Source organism: Balaenoptera physalus (genome assembly GCF_965194825.1).
Source record: "Balaenoptera physalus genome assembly, chromosome: X".
NCBI lineage: Eukaryota > Metazoa > Chordata > Mammalia > Artiodactyla > Balaenopteridae > Balaenoptera > Balaenoptera physalus.
Window position 1 is genome coordinate 76,287,139 of NC_138903.1, and position 7,639 is coordinate 76,294,777.

The 7,639-nt window shown below is 42.5% G+C and overlaps 1 pseudogene across 1 annotated transcript; it reads right to left on the reverse strand.

Moving 5' to 3' along the window:
* Window positions 1-637: 637 nt before the first annotated feature.
* On the reverse strand, window positions 638-7,067 carry LOC309653033 (DNA (cytosine-5)-methyltransferase 3A pseudogene; annotated as a pseudogene). Its single transcript has one exon. The product of its transcript is annotated as a DNA (cytosine-5)-methyltransferase 3A pseudogene (transcript).
* Between the last annotated feature and the right edge of the window lie 572 nt (window positions 7,068-7,639).

Genomic DNA, 7,639 nt, shown 5'->3' on the forward strand with positions numbered 1-7,639 from the left:
AAGAATTTATATCAGTTGATGCAAAGAAGAGCTGAAAGGTAATATAATCTTTAATTATTTTAAAAGTAGCAGAGTATATATCTCATATCTATCATATATATATAAACTGTAAACAAGAGGTAACAGCAGCTTCTAGAAACTGATTTTCTTCAAGGTTTCCTGTGTGGTAGGCACCTGAATACTGTATAAAAGGGTCTTGTGTGGTGTTCTCGTCTCTCTGCTGCTAGTTGGGTTGTGTTTTGCATGACCAGGAATGGTGCTGGCAAGACAGCTCTGTGGCTGGGAGGGAACTCTGCCGCCTGAGTGTCTATTTTCTGTCCTCTGTTTGTGCTCTTATCTGATCAGGCTAGAGACAACAACAACAAAAAAGATATATAGTAAAAAAAAAAAAACAACAAAAAAAAAAACAAAATAAACCCCAATATATAGATTTCTATAGAATTTCCTTCTTTCCTTCTCTCCCATCTTTCCTCTGCAAGGTATGTTACTATTTTTTGTTACTGATTTTTTTTTTTTTTTTGCTGCAATAAACCCTCTTGTTTCAGTCACAGCAAGAAACAAAAACCCAAACAAACAGAAAACCCCTCTGAAAAGAGTAGAAAACAAAAGGTTTGACCAAAAAAACGGGGGTGGGAGGGTGGGGAGGGAGCTTGGTTTTGTTTTTAAATAGGACTGAAGATTAACATTGAAAACTCAGGAGATGATGTCCAACCCTTTTTACAAGGCAAAGCCTTCCGGTATTTCTGTCCTGTGGGGTTTTATTTTGTTTTAAATTCCTTTTCCTCTTCTGGGTGCTGATACTTCTCTCCATCCTCACGTTGTTGGTATTTTGTTGTGTTTTGTGTTTTTTGTTTGTTTGTTTAACCTTGTGTCACTACCTCGGTTTGCCCTCACGTCCTTTACACACAAGCAAAATATTCCTTCAGCGGAGCGAAGAGGTGGCGGATGACGGGCACGCTCCACGACCGGCCCAGCAGTCTCTGCCTCGCCAAGCGGCTCATGTTGGAGACGTTGGTATAGTGGACAGGGAAGCCAAACACCCTTTCCATTTCAGTGCACCATAAGATGACCTCTTTCTTATTCATGAAGACGGGGAAATGCTGGTCTTTGCCCTGCTTTATGGAGGTCGACCTAGTAGTAATGGTCCTCACTTTGCTGAACTTGGCTATTCTGCCGTGCTCCAGACACTCCTGCAGCTACAGCTTATCATTCACAGTGGATGCCAATGACCTGTTCATACCAGGAAGGTTCCCCCAGAAGTAGCGAGCCCTGTGTGCAGCTGACACTTCTTTGGCATCAATCATCACAGGGTTGGACTCGAGAAATCGCGAGATGTCCCTCTTGTCACTAACGCCCATGGCCACCAATTTCTCAAAGAGCCAGAAGAAGGGGCGATCATCTCCCTCCTTGGGCTGTGCATCATGCAGGAGGCGGTAGAACTCAAAGAAGAGCCGGCCAGTGCCCTCGTAGAGTCCCTTGCGGGCAGGGTTGATGATGGAGAGATCATTGCAGGGACTGCCCCCAATCACCAGATCGAACAGGCCCCACTCCTGGATATGCTTCTGTGTGACGCTGTGGACGTTCCTGATGTACATGATCTTCCCTTGGTGCTGCACCATGCCCACCGTGATGGAATCCTCACACACCTCAGAAGCGATGCAGCGATCCACCTGAATGCCCAAGTCCTTCAGCACCAGAAGCCCTGTAGCGATTCCATCAAACAGGGACAGCACCCGGATGGGCTTCCTCTTCTCAGCTGGGACAGGTGGGTAAACCTTCGGAGGGTCGAATTCCTGGTCGTGGTTATTGGCGAAGAACATCTGAAGCCGAGAGGGCCAGTCTTCTCGCCGCCGCAGCAGCCCGTAGGTGCCCTTGTGCCCGCACATGTAGCAGTTCCAGGGGTCTTCCTTAATGGCTGCTTGCGCAGCTCCCAACCCCACCAAGAGATCCACACACTCAACGCAAAAGCACCTGCAGCAATTGTTGTTCCTGCACATGAGCACCTCGTGTCCCCCGCAGCAGATGGTGCAGTAGGACTGATAGCCGTCATCATCATACTGGTACGCACACTCCAGGAAGCAGTTCTTGCAGTTTTGGCACATTCCTCTGATGAAAAGAGGGTGTTCCAGGGTGACGTTGAGGCTTCCACAAGAGATGCAAATGTCCTCGATGTTCTGGCATTTCTGCCGCACCTCGTACACCAGCCGCTCTCTTGTGCATTCATCAATTATCTCCTTGACCTTGGGCTTTTCAGTTGTGCTCTTTCAGGGCTTTTTGGCTGGTGGAGGCAGTGCATAGGCAGCTGCCTCGGGTTCAGCCCCCATGTCTGTGTAAACTTCTTTGTAGGGGTTCTTCTCCTCTTCTGGGGGCTCCAGGCCCTTGGGGCCAGAGGTCTGGAACCCTCACAGGGCCCACTCGATCATCTGTTTGTTCTGCACCTCCACGGCCTTGGCAGTGTCGCTCTCGTCGTTGTCGTGGCACATCGGGAACAGCTTCCCTGCTCGGCTGCTGGCCACCTGCAGTACTTCGTAGATGGCCTTGCGGTACATGGGCTAATTGTTGTAGGTGGCCTGGTGGAAGGGGCTGCAGAAGGAGCTCAGCGGCATCAGCTTCTCCACACACACCACTGAGAACTTGCCATCTCCGAACCACATGACCCAACGGGTGCCTTCTGCTGCTAGGCTCTGGCCCGTCATCCACCAAGACACAATGCGGCCTGGCCACCAGGAGAAGCCCCGCAATTTCCCCCACACCAGCTCCCCCATGCCAAAGCCCCGGCCGTCCCCGTACTCCAGTTGATCATCAGCTGCTTTGGTGGTGTTCTTGTCCCCAGTGTCAGCCCCCACGGGCTCAGGCATGGTGGCCACAGTGGGGGATGCGGGGTCAGTGGGCTGCTGCACAGCAGGAGGACTGGCCTCCTCCACCTTCTGAGACTCGGTGGACCCCTGGTTTTCTTCGACAGCATTCATTACTACAATCACCTTGGCTTTCTTCTCAGCTTGAGCGCAGGAAGGAGTGGGGCTTGGGGCTCCTGAGGAGGAAGTGGGTGGGACAGCAGTAACTCAGCATCTCCCAGCATCTCCTGCTGTGGGGCTTGAGTCTCCAGAAAGACTTTGTGTTGGCTTAGCCCAAGGGAAAGGCAATAAAGACCACCCTGACTGAAAAAAAAAAACTGTTAACTACTGTACAACCCGACTTCATAATGGTGCTTTACAACAGTGAGATGAGTAAAAACATCAGCTTCCACGTTGCCTTATGTGCAAAGGGTTTTAACCAAGGATGGAGAAAGGGAGACAGCTTGGAGGTGAACCGTTACCGTGGTGGGGTTTCTTTATTTCCCCTTGGTGTTTAACAAGGTGAAGGAGGAGAATTTGGGAACAGCATTCTTCCGTTTCTCCCTGCCAAAAAAGGGGGTGAAATTCAGTGGTCGGGACCGTGGAAAGCTGACAGTGGGATCCATCCAGGCTCATGAGATAACCTTTTGATTTTTTTCGAAAAGGAGACTCCCTCAGCAAGATGGCAGGGTGAGGGGTCTTCATTCCCAATTTCTCACATTAGCCAATTCGAGGGCTCCTTGTGGTGGGGTCAGAAAAAATCCAGAGTGCGGGCAAGTGACAGTTCAGACCCCACCTGGAGCAAATAAAAAAACATAAAAAAGTAAAAAAAAAAAAAAAAAAGAAAAGTAGCAGAGTAGTTGAGTTTTTATCTCTTTCTTCTGATGGCATACTAGGAAGTAAAATGGTTACTTGTGAGAGGCTTAGGATAGTAATAAGGAAAAATTATCCAACTGTAATGCCTGATGACATTGAAACAAGATGGCGGTGTGCTTGCCAAACATCTCATATTGACTCTAACATTTATGAATAGAGGTAGGCTTTTATAAATTCTAGTAATGTACTATTTTCCTGTGGCCACCTCTTCTTCATGTACTTCTAGTTTATGTGAAAGCCAGAAACAGTAAGTTATAGTAGAAGACAGTAGTGAATGCCAAAAGATGTGAGAATTTGACATATATACACTACCTCAATTCTCACACATCAAGTGTCCACTTTTCCTCTTCCCCCAGGTTCTGAGGGTGGATTTTAGAGATGAAACATAAAGTGTTTCAAATTTATTGCTCTCCAAAATACTAAACTGACAATGTTTTAGTAAGGTACTATGTATTAAAAACAAACTTTTTTAGCACTGAGACTTTTATTTACAATGAGAACTACAGAGATTAGCATATAGAGAGAAATTCAGGGATAATCTTATCTTTACCTTGGTAACCTTTTAATTTTCCTTGAAAGTTGAATTATGCTGAATGATATTATTAGCTTTTAATATAATGTGTACAAGTATATCATTATTAAAATCTAACAGCATGAAATTTTATATAAAGTATTAGAAAAGCTCTATGATAATTCAACCACCAAGCGTGGATTTGAAGGGTGGAATTAGAGTAAGATTCAAAATGTAATTATATTTTCCACATGGTTGACCAAGGAATTTTCTGTGTAACTGCTTTTTCAGACTAATTTTTGGCAGACTTTAATTCTATAAGAGCCACAAGCAAACTTTTAGTCTTATAGAATTCACATAAATCTTACTTTCTGGCACTACACTTATGATCTCCTGTAAACCTGGGGTTAGTAAGGAAATAAGGCAATATTAAAGAAATGATATAATCAGCAGTTTCTGATGTCATCCTGACTACAATTCCAAGGTGAAAAGTCATTGGAAACATTAAGAATTGGACAACATATTTAAAGAGCCATGGGAAAAAATAATTTCAAACCTATGAATGACATTTTAGACAAAGATTTATGACCATAGGATATATGCTGAGGAACTAGCCTTTGATTGCCTGTTCCCTGAAATAACAAAGCTGGTTACAAAAGAACAATGGGAGTACATGGAATTGTTGACAGTGGAAACAAAACAGTATCATGAGATTTTCCAGTCTTTGGTGTAATGTTATCTAATGATAAAATTTCTCACCATTCTTTCATTGAACTAAACACATCTGTGACAGAAAGCTGAATGCATATGCTGAAATAATGACAGTAAGTTTTTTGGGGTGATATAACACTTTGTTGAGAGATTTTTGGCAAATGGAGCTATGTGTCTATACTAAATTACCAGGAATACAAATTTTATGACTCAAATGACTCGTGTAATTTTACCTCTAAAATAAATTTGGTTGGGAATTTCTTGGTGGTCCAGTAGTTAGGACTCCACGCTTCTACTGCAGGGAACACAGATTCAATCCCTGGTCAGGGAACTAAGATCCTGCATGCCTGTGCAGTGCGGTCAAAAATAAAAGTAAATAAAATAAAATAAATGTGGAACATTGATGAATACTTATATTAATTAATTCATTTATTCATTTATCCAACAACATATACTGAGTGGTACATATTCAACAACATGCACCAGAAACTATGCTACATGTAGGTATACAGTAATGGGAAAATGTGACATACTGTCTCTCCTCAAAGAGTTTATAGTTTAGAATAATTTATATAAATTTTTATATAATCCCAATAGCAATTTGAACAGAATGTTTTCAGTAACGTAGACTGGTTACTGGATATTGCCCCCAAAGTTATTTCACCACAGTTGAAAAGTCAAATGATTAACTCAGAATCCTGATTTTGCCATCCCATTGAGAGTGGATTTCATCTACAAGGGAGTAATCAACCAAGCCCAACCAACCTCTAAGAGGGAAAGCAACTAAGCTCAGTGAGATTGATGAATTAAACCATAATGTCAATTTATTAATATTAAATGAAAAACGTAACTGCCATGCATTCTTATGAATGCATAAAGAACATATTTTTTCATGTAGGTAAGACACATGCAGGAAATCAAGTTATAAAGAAAAGGTAGTTTGTGAACGTAGGATCAGAGAAAGGAAAGCTCTCAGGTTAAGTTAGCAGGATGCATTCGTGTCCAATTGTGACAATTACATGCAGTATATTTAGAAACACTGCTTTAGAATAAACTCTATCCAATTAAAATATAAAGTTTGACTCTCTGTGTTATAGAATAGATCCAAAAAGTAGTCGTTTTCATCAGCTTCTTTCAAAATGTGGTGATTCCTTCTGTTTAAAAATAAATAGGCTAAGGGGCTTCCCTGTTGGCACAGTGGTTGAGAATCTGCCTGCCGATGCAGGGGACATGGGTTTGAGCCCTGGTCTGGGAAGATCCCTCATGCCACGGAGCAACTAGGCCCGTGAGCCACAACTACTGAGCCTGCGCGTCTGGAGCCTGTGCTCTGCAACAAGAGAGGCCATGATAGTGAGAGGCCCGTGGACTGCGATGAAGAGTGGCCCCCGCTTGCTGCAACTGGACAAAGCCCTCACACAGAAACGAAGACCCAACATAGCCAAAAATAAATAAATAAATAATAATTAAAATAAATAAATAAATAAATAAATAAATAGGCTAAGATATTTCAAAAGAGCTTGTGAAATTTTAGGACTTTTTTCAGTGGGTTCACCGTATGGGCCCTCAGATGGAATGTGTGGAATAATAAGAGAGTAACCATTCAAATTAAACGTTATTGTGACCTCTTTACATATACTTTTTATTAAACTTCTTTTATTTGAGATACTGTAGATTCATATGCAGATGTAAGAAATAATGTAGAGATATCTCACATACATTTTGTGAAAGGAAAACCAGAATGAATTTGGTATTGCTAAGAGAGCTTTCTAAAATGGAGCTGGGGATGGACCTAGAGTCTGTCATACACAGTGAAGTAAGTCAGAAAGAGAAAAACAAATACCATATGCTAACACATACACATGGAATCTAAGAAAAAAAATGTCATGAAGAACCTAGGGGCAAGACGGGAATAAAGACACAGACCTACTAGAGAATGGACTTGAGGATATGGGGAGGGGGAAGGGTAAGCTGGGACAAAGTGGGAGAGTGGCATGGACATACATCCACTACCAAATGTAAAATAGATAGTTAGTGGGAAGCAGTCGCATAGCACAGGGAGATCAGCTCAGTGCTTTGTGACCAGCTAGAAGGGTGGGATAGGGAGGGTGGGAGGGAGGGAGATGCAAGAGGGAAGAGATATGGGGATATATGTATATGTATAACTGATTCACTTCGTTATAAAGCAAAAAGTAACACCCCATTGTAAAACAATTATACTCCAAAAAAAACTTAAAAAAAGTTTAAATAAAATAAAATGGAGCTGGAAGGCCACTGAGGAAGTTAGCACATGTCAGCCTGGATTGAAGCTGACCTTTTGACCAGTTGGTGTCCTAAAGAAGACAGCCAGAGATCTGCAGAAACTCAAGATAATTATTGAACCCTTACAGTAAAACAAGTCATGACAGCCATCCCTTAAAGACAAATATTTGTTTTCTTGTGTCAGAGTACAGCCTCGCAGCTTTTGCCTATGTAAAATACTCTTTCTCTTCCCTGGAACACTCTTTCAGTTTTATCCAAATATATATCTCCTGAATTGCAATTCTTTAGACTCCCAAATAAGCTCTTTTATTATTTGCAGCCTTCTGCATTTTTATAGTTGACATGTTTACCCAGTTTCCCCGAAATTAATATTTTGAAAAATTATAGGACAATATCAGAACTGGATATTGACATTGGTACAGTCAAGACACAAGGCAGCTGTATCACA